The following is a 19,692-nucleotide window of genomic DNA, read 5'->3' as shown; positions in this document are numbered from 1 at the left end:
GTTTGACTATAACATTGTTTTGTAATTCATGCAGTTACCTTATATAACTGCATGTAGTTACCTTATATATGCCTTGATATATTGTTTACTTTTACTTGTATAAAGTGTAATATTTTTTTACGCATCAAAAGGGGCTATTTTAGATATCAGAATCTTAGAAAAATATATTAATTACAGAAGAAGATTAGAAGCATATTAAAAATAAATTTAAAATGTATCCATTTTCTCCCTACTTTTGAAGAGTTAAAAAAATAGCAGAATATTTTATATGAAGGTTATTCCAAAATGAGAATATATGGAGATGATGTTTGATAAAAATATTTCAATAAGTTGTATTTCAGTTTAGTTGTAATATATGCCTAAAATGTCGGGAGATACACTTGTATGGGAGCTATACTAAAATAATGACCTAACTTAATAATTTTTTCCCAAATATTAGCTTAACCAATACTTAATCATATTAGAAGATCTTAGATTAATCAAATAAGAAATGTAGGGAAAACCGTAAAAACACTTCATAGTTTTATGGTACCCATTTATGAGGACTTCGAATATACCTCTCCAACCCCTTAATATGCACCAAAACTGTGTTCCGTTATACTGAATGAGGTGTAAAGATTCGAAAAATACATAAATATAATTACGAAATTAGGGTTGAACTTAATCCCGTGTAGACGGTTCGTTTTGCATTACGATTGCACTTCTACAATGCTTTATTGACGTTGTAAGCACACACCTTTACTCTATTCAGGTTACTTCTTTACCCTTGAGATTACATTGACGATTTTAAGTCGCGATTCAAATTACAACGGGAACGCCCAGCCGCTCCTTACCCGTATTTATATGTGCTCGCTGATACATAGACTTGTAACGTGACGTTATCACGTACATTAGTCCGGTCAAAATAGACATTGAAATAGCAAAAATTCCCACAAAGCTGAATGTTGGTGGAGAGCTAGGGTTTGCCATTAGAAGCAACTGCCTAAAAGTCCCCATCGACCCCATGTGTGCAAAACAAAATATTCGGGGTCAAAGGTCAAATTTTAAGGGTTTTTAGGTTTTCGGATTTATTTTTTGAAAACGGTTGTTCTAATCAAAAAGTGACTAAAGTAAATATTGTAGACAGAAAAATTATCTATAAGCTTGACCTTTATAATTTTTTTCCTAGAAGGAACCATTCTTGAGATATAGCTGATCTAAAAAAACACATGATTTTTATGCACTTATAAGGGAAATATTCAATTATTTAGACGAACCGGCTAATATAAGCGAAGTAATCGGGTCTGTCCCACAAAAAATATATATTTTATTGAAGAGCGAAATTATAGCTATCTTCTAAAAAAAAATTCCAACAAAATCGGAGCGTGTTTAGTAGAGTTATTCAATGTTAGAGTCATTTTATGCAAAAATAGCCACATGTATAATCGAAAGTCCAACGGGAACGACCCCAACGAAAACTCTCCGATTTTTTTTCAAGTTTTGTCCGAAGGTAGGGTCTGTTGCGCTGATTACGGAAATGTATAATTTTCAACGGTTGCAGATCCGGTTCACCGGTTATTCGACCCGAAAGGCCAAATTTAAAAACCGGTTTAGACCCGGTTCTACTGAACAGATTACTGCAAGGTGGATATCGTTACTTTAACCGATTCGCCTCAGAATGTACATACTTACGCGACTAATTTTTTATCTGACATTTAGATCGCGATATCTTGTAGACAATTATTGAATCTACAACTTTTACTTTAGCCGGCTTTTGCTACGTCTTACCGTTTTTGAGAAAAATTAAAAAAACTGAATAATGTCTCCAAAAATGACCTTTGACCCCGAATAACTTGTTTTGCACACATGGGATCGATGGGGACCATTAAGAACGTTGCTTCTAATGGCCAACCCCAGCTCTCCACCAAAATTCAGCTTTGTGGGAATTTTTGCTATTTCCCCCTTATACGCATGTCTATTTTGACCGGACTACATATATAACACAACAACACAATGCTGGATACCACTAAATACTCTGCATATAGCACAACAACACAATACCAGCTACCACCCAATACACTGCAGACATACTGCACAGCCATTCAATAGGCAGCAGTCACTATATTACATCTGTTTATATGTTCTGTTTAACATGCAACCCAACGGAGAATTCAATTCCAGGGTAATATCGCAGTTACAATTTTAACGCACCCTGCGAATAATTCTCATTCACTCTGTACTCCAGGCCACTAAAGTATTTCAGATTTACTTGTGTATGGGAGCTTAATACTGCAGGGAGTTTGCTACACGGGCTGGAACAAAAGGTTGCTCTAAGTCCGCCAACTTACACGTGGTGTAACAGTGTTGGAAATTATTTTTGGAAGCTACCACATTAAGTTGTGGTGGTTGATACATTTCACAGGGCATTAGTGCCAGCTGTTCCACAGGGCCTTCGTGTCATCTATTCCACAGGGCTTGCGTGCCAGCTGTTCCACGGGGCCTTCGAGTCATCTGTTCCACAGGGCATTCGTGCCGGCTGTTTCGTTCTTAGCACATAGTAGCGTACAGTAGTCACTAGATCGTAGCCTAGACTAACACCCGAACATCGACAGCCGAACACTTCGTGGTCCCGAACATTTGCAGCCGAACCCTGAATACATCGTGGGCCCGAACATCGACATCCGAACTCCGAATACCTCGTGGTCCCGAACATCTGCAGCCGAACTCCGAATACATCGTGGTCCCGAACATCTGCAGCCGAACTCCGAATACATCGTGGTCCCAAACATCTGCAGCCGAACCCCGAATACATCGTGGCCCCGAACATCTGCAGCCGAACCCTGAATACATCGGGGTCCCGAAAATCAACAAACAGTCACTACGAATTATCACCAGCGAACCATAGCTTCTAGAAGAGGGTACGCCACGAAGTCCCCAACCGCCAAACTTCCGCAGTAACGCCGAAGCGGCCATAATCAACCCCAACGAAACAAACCCATATACATTAAATATACTTATCGCATTTAATTACGAGTAGATTGTAAACTAGTTTTAATCAATAAAGATCTGAATTAAACCACCAGGAAAGGGAGAATACTAGTCTTCTCATTTCGTAAGGTTTAGGAGGTCCTTATGGAGAACCTGGACGCGACTGAGCTTACCCCAGCCGACGACAAAACCTCGTTACATACTGTTCTAGTCCCTTTAATCTGGGAGGTTCTACAATGTTCAGGCGTAATGCTAACCGATTGGTAAATACACACGTGTACACACATACAAACAGACCGGTGAGTGTAAATAACTAATAGAGTTACGTTAGTAAATAAGGGAGAGGAGAATGGGTTACAATGATTGACCCCACAATGCAGAAGCGTAATTGAATAGTCAAAATAAATAGAGAGAAATAGTACAACAGCTAAGATATAATTTCATAATTACAGTAAACTCCATACAAAACTGATACAAATATACTAAATGCTAAATAAAACGTTACGTTACAATTCATATTCTTAAAATAGCGGAAATTCATCTAAGTTTATTTAAATCTACCGGTTACTTTCGTAACAATATGTTCTCAAAAAATCCTCGAAGGGACACAAGAGACTTTCTCATACCAGCGAGTACACGCCGATTCATATTGGCTCAATGATATTGGACCTACTTTTAATCGCCGAGTCCGAATGAAATACTCAGGAAAAGTAAGCCAACATTATACTGAGGGTATTTGACACCGCCGAAAATGTTGATGCTCTGGTCAGGGATTGAACCGCAAACTTCTGACCCGTAATTCCGTTCTGAGTCGATTTATTCATGTTCGCTCGTCTGTTCGTCCGTTCGCAAAACACAGGTCGCCTTTTGGTGGAAATCGGTTCAGATTTGGATATAGATCCCATATATATTATCTGAAGATTTCATGTAACTGATGTACACGGTGTGCCTTAAATAACCTTAAATGAAAGGATTCTGAAACTACAATGTTCATAAAAGAGAAAAACAAAAAAAATCGCCGGAGGGATTTTCAAATAAATCGCGGTCAAAGATTGGATTTTTAGGATTTTTAAGGGTTTAACGATTTTGTTTAGAAACTGCAAGCCCTATCGAAATGGGATTAGAGAAAATGTTGTAACAGTGAAAAGTCTGCACATTCTGACTTTTTTCTAGGTTTTACCATTTTTGAGATATAGAAGTTCAAATTGTGACAATGCACTGAATGTATTGCCTCCTTATAAAACAATGTCATAAAGGGTGCACCTTAACTAATTTTAAATGAAACCCGCTTACACATGGGAAGTTTTTGCGGATTCTGAAACAGCAATGTTCATAGATGAGAAAAATCCAAAAACAAGAAAAAAAATCATTGGTCGGATTTTGAAAAAAATTGCGGTCAAAGTTCAGAGTTTTTGTTTTATTTTAGGTTTTTAGGATTTTGCTTGGAAACGGCAAGTCCTTTCGAAATAGGACTATAGAAAATTTTGTAGAATTTTCACTGCTACAAGATTTTCTTTAGTCCAATTTCAAAACGACTTGCCGATTCCAAGCAAAATCCTGAAAACCTAAAATAAGCCTAAAAATATGAAATTTAACCGCAATTTATTTCGATTGTTTTTGGATTTCTTATCATCTATGAACATTGCTGTTTCAGAATCCGCAAACCCTTCCACTGTGTAAGTCAGTCAGTGAATCGTCCCAATTTTAACTTCTATATTTCAAAAATGGTAAAACCTACGAAAATACCATTAAGGTCAATCTTTTAGAAAATTTTCACTGATACAACATTTGATCGAATTCATGTTTGATAGGGCTTGCGGTTTCCAAGCAAAATCGTGAAACGAAAAAAATTGGAGTGTTAAATTTGAATATAATTTCACCTCAGTTGTTTTAAAAATAGAACATTTGCTTCATAGCTTTTTTCGACTACCGGTATGTGATTAAATATGTTTGTATGTTTGCCAAATCTTATTGAAATCGGTGCAGATTGGGATATAGCTCCTATATATATTTTCCTCAAATTTTAAGTATTTGGTACATCAACCTCGCTATGTGTGTCCAATTTTGATGAAATTTGAGATGTGTAACAAAATTTGGTCTAGAAAAAAGTCTGTCCAATGTTGATGAAATTAGAAATTAAGACTAGAAATAAGTTTGCAAATTATATTAAAATTAGTTTGGATTTGTATACAACCCCAGATATTTTCGCCCGATTTCGTGTATTTGACGCTTAAAATACAAAATTGGAAATTAGAAACAATTTCGTAAAATTAAATTGAAATCGACAAGGTTTTTGTTGTTCTTCTTTATTTTATTTTAATGTATGTGTATCACAAAATAGCTGAAATTAGTTGCAGAATTGGGCGCAAATCTTGGTCCTTTTGGATTATCTATTTTGAAAGGTCATAACGTTAGAAATAATATGAACACTAGGGTTATGACTTGTCGACATTTTTTCTCAAAAATGATTTCCTGTAGCACGGAAGAATGAAATTTTGCCTATTAATCACTAAAATAACTTTTATTCAATTGAAATATAACAAATCGAAATTCAAATATAACAAATTGAAAAAATGTTGCTCTGTTCCAGAACCTGCAAGAATCGGAAAAAATAGTAAAAAATTTTAGAATCTTACAGTTCAGGAACAGACCATTATGAAATGAATACAAATTTGTTTCTCAAAAATTATTTCCTGTTGCACGAATGAATCAACTTAAGCCTACAAACTAAACTAAAGAATGAATAAAATTGAAAAAGGTCATGCACAAACCACTTTGAAAAATTTTGATTTTTATAGCCTACACCACATGTGGAAAGGGTATTATAAGTTTGTTTTGGAAAAAATGCATGTAACACCGCGAAATATTCGTCGGAGACCTCCAATGTGGTATACCAATCTTCATATCTCGGCGAGATAAAGCGATTTTGAGATGTGTGTCCGTCCGTCCGTCCGTCTGTCCATTATAAATTGTAATCAAACTCCAGGCCGCAATTATGAACCGATCGTCAGGAAATGTTACATGGAGGTCCGCTTTAGACCAGAATAGACACCTATTGTTATTGCGGATGATCGTGAAATATTTAGAGGGTGAAATGGACCAAAAACATAATTTTTATCCGATTTTGTAGCTGCTCTGTTGGTCGCAATAATAGCCCGATCGCCTCGAAAATTCGAACAAGGCAGCAGTATATGACAAACAAGATGCTTGCAATTTGAGATGGTGATCGAATGATGTTTAGAGGGTTAAATGGACCATAATTTTTGTGTGAAAATTGTGAACATTTTTAATATACCGGTTGTATCTTTATTCCTGGAAGATACATTCCGCCCACGTAAATAATATTTGGAAGGCCAATTCTTACCCTTTCCATTGATGCCAATTATGTTGATTTACGCGTTCAGATAACAGAGTTACCACCTAAAATATCTAGTTTGTTGCTTGTAGTGTAATCATAAACACGCTAGTGGTCGCAATTATAGCTCAATAGTCACGGAATTTTGCATGAGGTAAGGGTTTAGGTCGAAGAAGATGCCTAAAATTTTGGATGATGATCTGATATTATTTAGCGGGTGAAATGGGCCACTACTTGTGTATGAAAAATAAAAACATTTTATTTTTGGTCCATATTTGAATTCCTGGAGTTGATTTCTGCAATGAACACAACCTAGTTATTTTAAATGGCCAAACGATGGGTGATGTCGATGGCAATTTTACATATGTTAGTAATATTGGAACATCTGTAAACGATATCTGTGCTGTATCTGCAAGTATGATCCAATATGTCGAAAACTTTAGTGTTGAAGAAAAAATTTGGTCCGATCATTTGCCAATAACGCTCAACCTTAAACTAAGTAAGTCAGGTGAACGAGAAGAGAGTCTAAAATTACTACCAAAATTACGTTGGATTGATACTCATAAAACTCAGTATCAGGAGAATCTCAACACTCATATAAACACGTTAACAGCGAACCAAAACTTAACATGCCTTAAAGACATGACCGATATAATCATATCATCTGCACCACAACAACGGACTGCCCGACACTATGTACAACAGAATAAGTGGTTCAATGATGCATGCCACTGGGCAAGGAAGAAGTCGTTCCAATGTTTAAACAAATTCCGAAAATCATCCTCGGAACCCGACAGGCAGGCATATTTCACAGCAAAAAAGAAATATAAGGAAGTTTGTGAAACGAGTAAAAAATTACATTATGCCCGAATCACCAATAAGATTAATAATACGGTAAACGGAGAAGAATGGTGGAGGCTAGTAAAAGAAATAAACGAACAAGATTTTCGTATAAGCCATACCCTTTCGGCAGAAGCTCTTAAAGGACATTTTATGCAACTACTCAGGATAGAACATTCGACAGCGAGTTTTCAGTATGCCCCGGCGCACACGGTAAATTATACATTGGACAGAGATATAAGTTTAGCAGAGATCAAACATATTTTGAGTAAAACCAAAGAGAAAAAAGCCCCGGGTGAAGACAGAATTCCATACGAGTTCTTTAAAAACGCTACAGATGAATACCTGGTACAACTGGTGAATATGTACAACAAAATTTACGTTGAGGCCAAGATGGATGAAAAGTTTCAGAAAACAATAATATTCCCTATACATAAAAAAGGAAGTTTGGAAGATGCTGCCAACTATAGGGGTATATCTTTCATGAATTGTGTGGCAAAAATTTTCATGGGCATACTTAACGAAAGATTGGCGAAGTGGACCGAAGAAAATGATGTGTTGGTCGAATACCAGGCAGGTTTTCGTAAAAACTACTCCACAGCGGATAATATATATAACCTCGCATCAATCGTTAATATTAAACTGGCAGAAAAGAAGAAAGTATACGCATTGTTTGTTGATTTCCGAGCTGCATTCGACAAAATCAATCGCAGTCTACTAATCTTCAAACTACACCAGATTGGGATTTCTTTAAAATTTGTAAAGATGGTAGAAGCTGTATATCATAATACTCAGTCGGCAGTGTGGACTGGAGAAGAGACGTCTGACTATTTTGAAACGGAAGCAGGTGTAAAGCAAGGATGTCTATTATCGCCGTTACTATTTTCCCTATATATTAATGATTTAAGCGATTCCTTGGAAGATGGCATAGATATAGAAGGAATAAAAGTAAAAGTTTTACTATATGCCGATGATATAGTCCTTCTTGCTGATGATGCGTCCACACTGCAACGAATGATACACAATTTGGAGGAGTATTGTAACAGATGGAGTTTAACTGTCAACACAGACAAGTCAAAGATAATGGTTTTCAGAAACGGAGGGAGACTGGCACAACAGGAGAAATGGTTTTTCCATGCAGAACAATTGGAAGTAGTAGGAGACTATAAATACTTGGGAGTAGTACTAACGCCACAAATGAAATTTATGAAGCACGTTCAGACGCGAAATAACCAAGCCAAGAGTGCCATTAATGCCACATGGAATAACTTTTTAAAAAAAGATGACGTTTCCCTACAACAAAAATGGAATTTATATTTGGCAGTATGCAGGTCAGTGCAATCGTATGCCGCCCAAGTCTGGGGATATGGTTATTTTGATGAAGTTGACAAACTGCAACGCTTCTTTCTGAAGCGGATTTTACGACTACCAGAGGCCACACCAAGTTACGCTCTTTGTATTGAGACCGATGTGGAAGAGAGTCATATATATACGCTTCAACTCCATATGGGCTACATATCCAAAACACTCTTTCAATACAAAAATGAGAGGCTACCGCACAAACTAACAAAAATATTGCTTCGGAAGAACATATTTTGCGTGAGATCTCTTAATGACATAATTACTCAACTAGGTATGCAATCATTGGAAGAAAATATTACACAGACTCAATGGAGCTGTATGTACAACACGTTATTGGAGAGATTAGTCAATGCAAATAGAGAGGAGTCGATACAAAAGGCTCAAAGAAGCGAAACACGCTTTTACAGAAGATTGGATTTAACTAGAGGGGTACACTATCTGAATAATAAATATAATATCAAAGAGATCTCATGGATATTTAAAGCACGAGTTGATTTAATTTACCTCAATGCTAATCAGAGGAATTTGAATCTGACTGAAAATGATACGTGTACTTTATGTAATCTGGGTGAAAGGGAGACGATATACCACTTTGTTGGCATATGTCCTATATTAAGAGGGCAGCGTTTGCAATTCTTCAATAAACAATATTTAACAGAGACAGAACTAGTTGAAATCCTGAACGGAAGAGAGATGGCCGATTGGGGAAACCTTATTAATTATCTAAAGAACGCATTAAAATATCGCAAATTAATATTAACGGAGTACACCTAATAATTTTTTACTATCAATCTCATATGCATCCCTTAGATTGCTAAAATATTAGTGTAAATCATAAATCCGGCTGACGACATGATGTCAAAGCTGTAAATCTTTATTTCAATTAATCTCAATTTTGTAATAATTTATATGTTAGAATGAATTATTTATTACACATCCTTTTAATATTGTTATTCTGTCACATTATAATTGAAATTACAAATGAAATAAAGATACCACTACTACTACTACTACTACTACTGAATTCCTGGAGGGCATAAACCGGCAAAATCGCTTATATGTGGAAAAATAAGCACTGACCTTTTCTCTGATGAAAATTGCAATAATATGCGTGCTTGATAACGGACCTACTGCCTACTGTGAAGAGAACCACATCTTCCTCGCATGCTACAAATTGCCTCTATCATGACAGAGAAATTCCCAGTTTTTGCAAATTGCGTGGAGCCCTAGCGTATTACTTGTCTAATTGTCCAAAATTTAAAAATGTAGCAGAAGGGGCTAAACAACGCCAATTTTCAAATTTAAGAATATTTATTGGAAATGAGTAATATATAATTGTTTCACAAACATCCCGCTAGGGACAATGGAGTCTTCTCTTATATCAATGAACGCACCCCGATTAATATTAGCTCAATGATATGTAGACACGGAATTTTATGCAACCCCTATTTTTGTTTAATTTTGGGACTGGGCATATTTTTATGGCTTTTGATTAAATTCCAATCGAAATATATCATATATGCAAAATGTATAATGTATAAAGGTGACGTAGGGGATGGAAGATACCAAGGAACGGTCCTGACCGGTTTTAACATGGCAAAGCCCAGGATTTATCTTGGTCCCTCTTTCATCTCATGTGGACACTGACCTCCCCGTGGTGTCACCTGGGGAACTGCCTTTAACACCCGTTAAAGGTAGTGAGCTAACATGTGCCGCGCGTTCACCCATAAGAACGTTAAAAACTTGGGTTTGGGCGTCGGGTTAGTAACCCTCCCCTAGAAAAAAACAGCCTACTATGAAAAAACGAAAGAAAAGAAAAACAAACCCCTCTAAAGTTGACGAACCCCGCAAACGTTTTAAGGACCATGATCTGCGAATCTGCACCTGGAATGTTCGCACTCTTTATAGAGAAGGTGCAGTCTTCGCATTGGCAGATGTACTTGAAAAGTACAAGGCCGATATTACTGCCATACAGGAAATACGATGGATTGGGAAAGGCGTCACAACAACACCTAAAGGTGACGCACTGTATTATAGCTGCCATGACGTAAAGCATGAGTTTGGTTGCGGATTCGTAGTTAGTCGGAGACTACAACATCTGGTATCCAGCTTCACCCCAGTGAATGAAAAACTTGCTGCAATTCGAATAAAAGCTAAATTCTTCAACATCAGCTTTATTTGCGCTCATGCTCCCACTGAAGAAAAGGACGAACAGACCAAAGATATATTTTACGAGCGCTTAGAAGAAACATATGACCGTTGCCCTGCCCATGACATTAAAATCATTCTAGGCGATTTTAATGCCAAAATTGGAAAGGAGAATATCTTTGGCCCAACAGTCGGGAAATTCAGTCTCCACAGTGAAACATCTGACAATGGTATGAGGCTGATAGACTTTGCAGCTGCAAAAAACATGGTAGTTAGCAGTACCAGATTTAATCATCTCGATATTCATAAGGGCACCTGGCTGTCCCAGCAAACACAACAGATAGCCACAGCATATTCCACTCAACTAGCCCAATTGCTTAACGCGAGCACTCCTTGTCCCGATAACATAACAACACAATGGCAAAATATTGCCCACTCCATGCAAACAGCCGCAAAATCCATACTTGGATTCCAGAGACCTCCACAAAGGAATTCATGGTATGACCAGGAGTGTCGTGCTGCTACCGAAGATAAAAATGCGGCATATAGAGCTACTTTACAATCAGTAGCAACGCGTAGCGCACGAGAGAGATATCGGGAGAAAAGGAGAGAAGAGAAACGTCTTTTCCGCAAGAAAAAGAGAGAAATGGAAAAGCGGGAGTGTGAAAAAATCGAGATGTACAGGAGCCAGAATGAAGTCCGAAAATTCTACCAAAGAGTGAAACATCAAACAGATGGCTTTGGTACAGGCACATCCTCCTGTAGAGACCAGCAAGGTAATCTGGTAACAGATACAGATACAGATAGCGTGCTCAGGATATGGAAGGAACATTTCTCCAATCTGCTGGTATCCAATAGTGGCGAAGACGATGATACCGCAGATCCAATCCCAGAAGATGGTATAGAATGTATACCACCCGGCCAAGATGAGGTAAAAACAGCAATCAATCGGCTGAAGAATAATAAAGCAGCAGGAGCCGACGGCTTACCAGCCGACCTGTTTAAAACCGGAGGCGACGCGCTGATAAGGTGTATGCATCAGCTAGTTAGCACCATCTGGCAGGAAGAACGCGTACCCGACGATTGGAACCTGAGCATCCTATGTCCCGTCCACAAGAAAGGAGATAAGACTGTATGCTCCAACTATAGGGGCATAAGTCTACTCCCTATTGCCTATAAGATAGTGTCAGGGATACTGTGCGAACGAATAAAGCCTATGGTCAACGGGATAATTGGACCATACCAATGTGGCTTTAGACCTGGCAAGTCCACCATTGACCAGATATTTACCCTGCGGCAAATCCTAGAGAAGACCCAAGAGATGCAGATCGACACATTTCACCTTTTTGTCGATTATAAAGCAGCATTCGACAGTCCCCTCCGATCAAAGGTATTCCATGCAATGTCTGAATTTGGTATTCCCGCAAAGCTCATCCGGCTTTGTAAGATGGCTCTAACTGATACTCGGTCCTCAGTTAAAATTGGAAAGAACCTCTCCGAAGAATTTTGTACCAAAAGAGGTTTCAGACAAGGAGACAGCCTTTCGTGTGACCTATTCAACATTTTGCTGGAAAAGGTAATACGAGATGCAAATGTCAAAAGAAATGGCACAATTTACACCAATAGTCACATGTTACTTGCCTATGCTGATGACATAGACATCATGGGACGATCAGTAAAGGAAGTAACTGATACCTTTAGGAAGGTCGAAGCAGAATCTGCGAAAGTGGGTCTGGCGGTAAACGGCGAAAAGACCAAATTGATGGTGTCGACGCGCAAAGCGTCCATAGAGCTCGGACCAACCGTAGAAGTTGGTACCTATAATTTTGAGGTAGTTAAAGACTTCGTCTACCTCGGCACTGCCATAAACACAACAAACAACATCAGTTGTGAAATAAGAAGAATTGTATTGGCCAACAGATGCTACTATAGATTAAGTAAGCAATTTAAAAACAAAGCCACATCTCGTCAAACAAAAATAACACTATACAAAACGCTGATACTACCCGTGCTAATGTATGGCTCCGAAGCATGGGTACTTGTGCAAGCAGATAAGGCAGTGCTTGGTGTGTTTGAGAGGAAAATTCTTCGAAAGATCTACGGGCCGATTTGCGTTGACGGTGAATATCGACGTCGTATGAACCACGAGCTATATAAGCTATACAAAGACATGCATATAGTTAAACGTATCGAGATGCAACGATTGCGTTGGCTAGGCCATATCATGAGAATGAGCGATGATGAACCCGCTATAAAGGCGTATGAATACATGCCACATGGCGGTGCACGCAGAATCGGCAGGCCTAAGCTTCGATGGAGCACACAAGTGGATGAAGAAATGGAAAGGCGCGGTATTCCAAAAAGTCAAGCGAAAAACAGAGAGGAATGGAGATCTTTTCTTAGTTCGGTCTATGGAACAAATGTTCTGTAATGGGCCAACTAAGTAAGTAAGTAAGCAAAATGTATAAATTATGCATATGCAAACTTTATTTATTTTACATAATTTCGTATGCAATAAATATTTTAATAATATCATCTAAAATGTTTATGTGTACATTTTTTCTGTTTAAAATTCTCTTCAGACAACCTTCAAAATGTTGAAAATGGGGAGCTATCTGAAGGCCTAGACCTATATCGATAAATTCCAGGTGGAAAGTTTTGTACCCCCAACGAAGACTTAATACAACATTTCAGCCATTTGAGTGGGATATTGAGGTCACAACCTTCAAAATGTCGAAAATCGGGAGGTACCATTGTATGGGAGCGATATGTAGACCCGGACCTATACAGACAAATTTCAGGTGGAAAGTTTTATACCCTCAACGAAGACTTTATACAAAATGTCAGCCATTTCAGTGGGATATTGAGACCACAACCTTCACAATACAGCAAATCGGTAGGTACTGTTCTATGGGAGCTATATGAAGACATGGACCTATACCGACAAATTTCAAGTCGAAAGTTTTATACCCCCAACGAAGACTTAATACAACATTTCAGCCATTTGAGTGGGATATTGAGGCCACAACCTTCAAAATATCGAAAATCGAGAGGGAGCGATATGTAGACCCGGACATATACAGACAAATTTCAGGTGGAAAGTTTTATACCCTCAACGAAGACTTTATACAAAATGTCAGCCATTTCAGTGGGATATTGAGACCACAACCTTCAAAATACCGGATATCTGGAGGTACTGTTCTTTGGGCTATGTGAAGACGTGGGCCTATTCCGATAAATTTCAGGTCGAAAGTTTTATACCCCAAACGATGACTTAATACAAAATTTCAGTGAATTCGATGGGATATTTAGGCCACAAATTCTTGCATATGGTTTTGCATATGCTCATTTTATGCAAATACTCGTACATATGTCTAAATATTCAAAAAATTAGGTCCAGACTAATTCGTTTTATTTTGTTTTAAAACAAGTTTTTGTCTGATCACATTGCCTCTACGACATTTCTCCTAACCATGTATGCATTTGCATAGGATTCCCCTGTCTAATGATATGGGACCTACTGTTTATCGCCGAGTCCGAACGGCGTGTCCTAAGGCACCCCTTGTAGAGAAGTTTTTCATGACTGAGATACTCAGGAAATGTCACCAATATTACCTAAAGGTATTTTACCACCGTTGAAATTTTGATACCATTGTACCTGGCTGGCACCATATTAGAAATGTCATAGCATGGAAATTTTACATATTCTGATTTTTAAAGAATAGACGTCCTATAAATTTAATATGATCAATACCAAAAAAAAAAAATCATAAGGTATCTTCGTTTCTAATATTTGCCATAGGGTAGAGCTATATTTCAACTTCCTCAAATTTCCATGGTTAAATTATTTATTTGTGCCACCATGGTACAATTGTATGCACACCCGCTTTGCACGCCTGTCAACATCAAATTTGCAGCGATGGCAAAATACCCCTCAGTAAAGTTGGCGACATTTTCTGAGTATTTCAGCCAAGCAAAACTTCTCTACAGGTGGTGTCTTAAGACACCCCTTTCGGACTCGGTAATAAATTGTAGGCCCCATATCATTGATGTAATATGAATCTTGGTGCACTCCCTGTCCCTTCTGGGATGTTTGTGGAACAATTATTATATTGTTATTTAAACTTGATGTGATAAGGTGGCAGACTCCACAAAGTTATTTCTTACAAAAACTTTATTTGTCCAAAAGGAATTTTGATTTGCTGAAAGCTAATTCGCAGTGTAGTGGTGTAGGGTATCGCATGGTCGGCCCTGTCCGACTATAGCCCTTGCTTACTTGTTGTATAAAAATATGCATCAATTAACCTTAAAGTTAATTTTACTACTAATGTCCCTAATTAGCTGGCGTGTTGACATCACTCGATAGTGTTTATACCAATACATTATATGTAAAATTTATTTCATCAAAATCTTCTCATTTTTAAATGAAATCGAATAATCTATTAAACTGAATTTATTGTCTCTAATTAGCTGACCGCCACTGTATGTATCTAATTACTGTGACTTCAAAAAATTTACCATAATTCTGATAAATGCAAATTTTAAATTAATTTTGGGCCTAAGGTTTTTTTACCGAATCACCTTATAGTTAAGATTTTATGTAATCTTATATAGACACTCATCACGCTATGATATAGAGATATGAGGTTTTAAAAAAGTCATAACCCTAATGAACACCTTATTTTAACCTATCTTACTTTATTATACCCTCCACCATAGTATGGAGGGTATATTAAGTTTGTCATTCCGTTTGTAACACATCGAACTAATCATTTGCGACCCTATAAAATATATATATACTTGATCAGGATAAAATTCTAAGACGATCTAGCCATGTCCGTCTGTCCGTCCGTCTGTTGTAATCACTCTAGCATCCGCAATAATTGAGATAGAGTGCTGAAATTTTGCACCCGAGGGTCTTTTTTCCATAGGCAGGTCAAGTTCGAAGATGGACTATATCGGTCCACTATTTGGTATAGCCCCTATATAACGGTACCTCCGGATTTGAGGTATTTTGACGTTCTTCGCCACATTTGCAGACCGAATTAGCTATAATTTGGCACTTGGGGTTCCTAGTGATCAACAAACTTATACCCCAAAGGATATGGGCATAGGTCCATGTTTTGGTATAGCCCCCATATAACGGTACCTCCCGATTTTGGTCATTTTAGCCACCATTTGTAACCGAACTATCTGCAATTTAACATTTGAGGTTCTCAGTGGTCATGAAACATCTCCACCAAACATCATCAACATAGGTCAATGTTTTGGTATTGCCCCCTTATAACCGTACCTCCCGATTTTCGGTATTTTGAGCATTTTAGTTACAATTTTTAACCGAACTAGCTGTAATTTCACATTTGAGGTTCTCAGTGGTCATAAAACATCTCCAACGAAACATCGTCAACATAGGTTCATGTTTTGGTATAGCCCCCATATAACGGTATCTCCCGATTTTCGGTATTTTGAGAATTTTAGCTGCAATTTTTAACCGAACTAGCTGTAATGATCGGTATTTTGAGAATTTTAGCTACAATTTTGTCTATTCAAAAATAATCGTCAATATAGGTCCATGTTTTGGTATATCCCCCATATAACTGTACCTCCCGTTTTTTCGGGAATTTTCAGTGGTCACGAAATTTCTTCACTAAAATTCGTCAATATGGGTCCATTTTTGAGGGGCTACATTGTTTTGATGAAACTACCCTCAATTTGACTCCTGAAGTTCCCTGCAGCCATAAAACTTTCCCGCCAAAAAAAATTAAAGATAGGCTGACTCTTTGATATAGCCCCGTTGGTGGTACCTTTCACCTAGCTGAACACATTTTTTTAGATTAGATTAGATAACACTCTGCAACAAAATGGAGGTGAAAGTCTGGGGCACGGAAAATTCCTCTTGGGGAAGAAAGCCCTTGGTGAGTATATTATGAACCCCGAAGGACAGATCCGCGGTGAGTCGAGCTTCCGCGTTATGGCGTGATTTTGATAGAGACCCTGTGGGCCATCAGGAATTAGCGTTATATCTTTGTTCACTGTTGCTTAAGTGCTCTACAAAAACAACAAACAAAGATATAATGCTAATTCATGATGGCTTACAGGGTCTCTTGCAAAAACTTCATCACGCCATAACGCGGAAGTTCGACTCACGGCGCATCTGTCCTTCGGGGTTTTTAATGTACACACACCAAGGGCTTTCATTTCCAAAAGGAATGATCCCTGCCCCAACATTTGTGTTCACAGTGTAATTTAAGTAATAGTGGGAGGCAGTAGGAGTCTATCCATTGTCGAAAAGTTGTTCCAACTAAAATTGTGAAAGGACCCTAATTATTCCATTTTAATAGAGACTATTTTATAGTGGAGAGTATCAAAAGTTCGGCCCGGCCGAACTTAAAGACTTTTTACTTGTTTATTTTTTAACTTTGTAACCCCAGTGTGTATAATTGTTATTATTAGAAAATTATAAAATAAATCATACGCATGGCGGTTCAAACGTTTACCAAGCAAGAAAATATGTAAATATTATGTTCGGCAAGGCAGAATTAAATATTTTGAACTTTAAAGGAATAGTTTTCTTTCCTGTCCACAATTTAAGGTGGAGATATTTTATGATACCCCATGACTAAATTAGAAAAGAAAATGTATCTAAAAATGTCTTCAATCGGATGGCACCTTTATATGGCGGCTATTTCAAAGTGTGAACCTATGTTGGGAACCTTACAGGTAGTTTTTTCAGCCGTTTCTGAGTTATTAATGCACAGACAAACGTACAAACAAACATCACAGCCATTTTATAGTCGAATTCCAACGGCGTGTCCTAAAACACCACATACGCATAGAGAAGTTTTACATGGCTAAAATATTCAGAAAATATCGGCTACATTACGCTGAGACGTATATTTGCCACATTTGAACGTGTGATGTTGCCAGTCCTGGGATTCGAAGTCGATCGGTTAGTGTGCAAGGCTTGTGTGCACCACAACGGCAATGTAATTACTAGCTTTCCACAAATTCTACATTTCATTCATTATCACTTTCGATTTTAGACGACATACATAAATTTCATATCTTCAACTAATCAATATTTTGACCTTGACTTTCTTCAAAGATTTTCCTTGTCACAACTCTTTGCTATATTCTTTTTATATTTTACATGGCAAGCTAAAATTTTAATTAGAGGCATGTGGCGACAAGCAGCAGTAGCAAAATTGCGGTGCGTTGTGTACTTTGGGTGTTCACAACAAGTGTTTGTTTTTCCCAGAATTTAATAATAAAATTGCCAAGGGGAAGAGGCGGAAAAAGGTTTGCATCAAAGATTGTTTTAAATATGGTTTCCCTCTATTCGTTGTTATTTTATTAAATTCATTGTGGTTTCCATAAATAATATTGAATTGGCAGGGTTTTGTGGCTCTTATTCACAGCTGCAAAGATTTAATGGCACATAAAAAGAACACAATTTCACTTTTTTTCTTCGATTGAGCACATTTTTTTCATAAACACTGATTGTGGTTTCCTTGGCATTTAATAGATCATTCAACTTGGCTTGCCGCCGTCCGTAACTAGCCATGGGCATGATATACGACAACATTCGTATTTGTTTCCTGTAAAAACTTCACGACCATTTGACTTGACAATTGTTGTTATTGTTGGTGTTTGTTGTTTATTTACTATTGGCATTTCAAAATATCACCACATATTCATGCAATTCACTGTTGTTGTAGCACAATATTCGTTGTTGTTGTTGTTGTTTGCGTCTGATGACATTTTTCTTTTATTTCGATTTAAAAACTTTTGTTGCTGTTGCTGCTTTTTGTATAATTTATTACTTTAAAGACTCATAAATATACACGCATACCCAAACATTTACACACAAACACACACTCACAAAAAGGACCACTAATATAAACACGAACACAAACTCTTACCGACGAACGAGACCAGCCAACTGAAAGTGAAATACTTGTAACACACTGACACAGATGTACGTATGTATGGCTGTATGTAGGTAACAGTGATACACTAAACAATGTTTTAAAGAGACCCACTAACATAGATATAAACACAAGAACGCCACTACGAATCAACGAAGGAACGAACACCGACAAAGATTACCCGGATACACAGACAAGCGCGCGCCCCGTATTTACTATGTGTCGAATACTTTCTTTTTTGTTGGTATTGAATGAATGTGTGGTGCCTGCCAGACACCAGAGACTAAGATACCCGTCGGACTTTCTATTTTTTCTTATTTTTTTCACTTTTAATGCCGTTTTGTTTTGTTCGCCGCGTTAACTTCCGTTCGTTTCAAAGAACCGTCTGTGACTGAGGATTTGTTCGACTAGCATAGTTTTTATATAAATGGCGCTTTTCATCTGTTTACCCCAGCCGGGAGAAAAACGATGGATGGCTCAGCTGTTTTGTGTATGTTTTAATTTGGCAGGCTGACAGGACCTAAGACAACTGTCAAAAGTTTGTTGTATGCCTGTGAGTATGAGAGGAGAACGAAGGAAAAGAGAATCAATTTACGAAGCTTTTGATAAAAGCTTTTTTAGGGTTTGTGCCTGTGAAAAATACGTAAGTGCTTGAAAGGACAGTATTGTCATAAGGCTAAGGGCCAGGATGTAGGTTTTAAACAATGATGTCCTTACCAATTAAACTAAATCTGTGGTTATCATTTATTTAACAAATAAAATTCCTTTATTTAACAAATAAACTTATTGTAAGAAATAACTGTGTGGATTCTACTGTGTTCTACGACTCCACTTGTAAAGAAGTTGTTCATAGCTGAAATACTCAGGAAATGTCGCCAACATTACTGAGGGATATTTTGGCACCATTGAAAATTGTATGTTACCTGGCCGGAAAAATGCATATTCAATTATATGTCGGGAGGTTGTGGGTGCCTTCGCCTTCCCCAAATTTAATATTAAAAAAGAAACTTTAACGACAGCTAAAGTGGCTAAGTTGCAACATATGCATAAAAATCCAATTGGATAATTAATACGCTGAGGCTCCACGTAATT

The 19,692-nt window shown here is 37.6% G+C and overlaps 1 protein-coding gene across 16 annotated transcripts in view; it reads right to left on the bottom strand.

The window, feature by feature from the left end:
• The window catches only part of Gycbeta100B (guanylate cyclase soluble subunit beta-1-like), a 649,167-nt gene extending 630,158 nt beyond the window's left edge, over positions 1-19,009 (bottom strand). For 4 of the 16 annotated variants that reach the window (XM_073959948.1, XM_073959946.1, XM_073959947.1 and 1 more), the window contains exon 1: positions 18,595-18,993. The gene's annotated coding sequence lies outside the window, so the exon portion shown is untranslated. Of the gene's footprint in view, positions 1-18,524 lie in introns of all 16 variants that reach the window. The other 12 variants (XM_073959957.1, XM_073959954.1, XM_073959958.1 and 9 more) reach the window with 7 other exon arrangements.
• Positions 19,010-19,692: the final 683 nt, after the last annotated feature.

Source organism: Musca autumnalis, unplaced genomic scaffold (genome assembly GCF_047663935.1).
Source record: "Musca autumnalis isolate F117 unplaced genomic scaffold, ASM4766393v1 scaffold_1, whole genome shotgun sequence".
Taxonomy (NCBI): domain Eukaryota; kingdom Metazoa; phylum Arthropoda; class Insecta; order Diptera; family Muscidae; genus Musca; species Musca autumnalis.
The sequence above is the reverse complement of the archived record's forward strand: the minus strand, read 5'-3'. Positions and strand labels throughout refer to the sequence as shown.